This window comes from Micropterus dolomieu, linkage group LG12, assembly GCF_021292245.1.
Source record: "Micropterus dolomieu isolate WLL.071019.BEF.003 ecotype Adirondacks linkage group LG12, ASM2129224v1, whole genome shotgun sequence".
NCBI lineage: Eukaryota > Metazoa > Chordata > Actinopteri > Centrarchiformes > Centrarchidae > Micropterus > Micropterus dolomieu.
Window position 1 is genome coordinate 35649691 of NC_060161.1, and position 3039 is coordinate 35652729.

Sequence of the window (3039 nt, forward strand, 5' to 3'; positions counted from 1 at the left end):
ACGTCGTCGTGACCACAGGTGCGGTTCTGTTTCCACACAGAGAGTCGGCAAACGTGGAACACTGGACCAGAGTGTCCTGATGAGATGCTGCAGGACACAATCCAATCAGTCAGTCAGTGTTCATCAGACCGGAGGTTTTGACCAGTACAAACGTCTTCAAGCAGTAAAACCATAACAAAGAGGAAACAGGCTGAAAGGGGAAGGTGTGCTTACCTGAGCAGTCCTTGCACAACTTACACTGGATTCCTATCAGCCTCCTGTTAATCTCAGAACAGTTCTTGGTCACAAAGTAACCTGCAGGTCAGAAACAGGACGTCAAACATGTTGCATCTTTTACACTTCATGCAGGAGCATCTGGACTCTGATTGCTCACTTACCTTCTGGACACACTGGGCAGCCACCTGGGTTCACCAGGAGTTGTCCGGTGCACGGGTCAAAGGCCATCTTCAGCAGCAGACATGCGATGCTCACCTGGAACCAAGCAGATCAAACATCTGAACACCTGAACACCCGGACACCCGCTGCTGCAGACCAAACAGCTGGACACCTGAACACCCGGACACTTGGACACCTGAACACCTGAACACCCGGACATCTGAACACCTGGACACCTGAACACCTGGACACTTGGACACCTGAACACCTAGACATCTGAACACCTGGACACCCGGACACTTGAACACCTGGACACCTGGACACTTGGACACCTGAACACCTAGACATCTGAACACCTGGACACCTGGACACTTGGACACCTGAACACCTAGACATCTGAACACCTGGACACCCGGACACTTGAACACCTGGACACCTGGACACTTGGACACCTGGACACCCGGACACTTGAACACCTGGACACCTGGACACTTGGACACCTGAACACCTAGACATCTGAACACCTGGACACCCGGACACTTGAACACCTGGACACCTGGACACTTGGACACCTGGACACCCGGACACTTGAACACCTGGACACCTGGACACTTGGACACCTGAACACCTAGACATCTGAACACCTGGACACCCGGACACTTGAACACCTGGACACCTGGACACTTGGACACCTGGACACCCGGACACTTGAACACCTGGACACCTGGACACTTGGACACCTGAACACCTAGACATCTGAACACCTGGACACCCGGACACTTGAACACCTGGACACCTGGACACTTGGACACCTGGACACCCGGACACTTGAACACCTGGACACCTGGACACTTGGACACCTGAACACCTAGACATCTGAACACCTGGACACCCGGACACTTGAACACCTGGACACCTGGACACTTGGACACCTGGACACCCGGACACTTGAACACCTGGACACCTGGACACTTGGACACCTGAACACCTAGACATCTGAACACCTGGACACCCGGACACTTGAACACCTGGACACCTGGACACTTGAACACCTGGACACCTGGACACCTGGACACCTGCTGCTGCAGACCAAAGATCTGAGGCCTTTACAGTATGTGACACAATGAGACCTCATCCAGCGCCACACATCGCCTGCACCTTTCTACTAACGAGTGTTAAGTCATCAAACACGTTGTTAGCATCTCCCATAAACCTCTCTGGTATAAGTTCTGCCTGGTGACGTTGAGTTGATTCAGTAAAGGCAGCAGCCACGTACAGAAGTTAGCCTGGTGGAAAGTCAGGACAGCAGTTTATTTCAGGTGTTGGTGTTACATCTTACAGAAGGACAGGAACGCTGACTGTTCATCTGTAATGGCCTTTTCCCTAAACCGGGTCCTAAACCTCATTACCATGGTTACCAAACAGTTTAGATCTGCGTCAGTTTCTGTAATATGACCCCAAAGATCTGGTCCCTGATAGTCTGTACTGAACCTTTGAGTGATCCGCCCCCTGCATGCCAGAGGAAACCCCGCCTCCTCTGCGTGCAGCTGTCAGACCAGAGATCTGGTCTCAGTCCGCTCTGCAGCTTTAGAACTGTTTGTTTCTGTCTCTGGGCGACACTGCAGTGACCCTCAGCCTCTGCACGCAGCTGTCTGCAACACGCCACAACACATGCTGCGTTCAGGCGTCTTTCACCGCTCATAAAACCATAAAGTGATGAGTTCAGGGTCCACAGTAGACCGGGTGTAAAACACAAACCATCTACTACTACTCATCAAACCCGGACCAGATTAACAAAAAGACTCTGAAATGCATTAAAACCGTCCAGACCACGTCAGACCAGGTCTACACTGAAAGCCAACAAACAGACTCCTCACACCTGGACCAGATCAACAGGACCAGAGACAGACCTCAGATCCACCACAGCCTGGTCGTGAGAAGAATAAAGAAAGAGACATTTAAAGGAAAGCCTGGGTCACCTGTCTGCACTCACCTGTAGTCCGTCCATGATGCCTTCACTATTTCACCGATCAAACTAACAAACGAACTGAATCCAGCTGGTTTTATCAGCACAGGCTGCTCCCACCTCCGCAGAGGGGGAGGAGGGCTATCCCAGCCCCCCTTCCTGTCGAGTCCTGCCCTCTGACGACACCAAGCACACCCACTGACGTCAGCAGGATTCACTCTGTGTGGCGTCAAGTTACAAAGTCATTTAACTTCCGCAGCTTCAGGTTCTCTCTGTACGTCTTCATTTATGTGTTGTTCACAGGGCGTCCAGCAGCACAGAGAAATGTCCTGCTCAGATCTTCTCAGAAAGACACTCACCATCATGCTGTTATGTTTCTACACATGTGGACGCAGTGTTTAGAGGAGGCATTGTGTGTGAAAGAAGTTAGTCACAGTTTGGTTCAGATTAAACTGAGAGTTCTGACTAACCTCTTCAGCCGTGAAAAAACCCGGGGAGTATGTTTTTATTTAGCCGACGCGTTTATCCAAAGCGTCGGGCCTCTGGAGCAGCCGGGGGTTAAGTGTCTTGCTCAGGGACACGCTGGTGGATGTGTCACAGTCGGGAATTGAACCAAAGGCATGTGTCTTATCCACTGCTCCACCCCATAAATCCGTCCCGAACGCTGCTCCGTGTAAAGTAGTTTGTTTTTGTGTTTG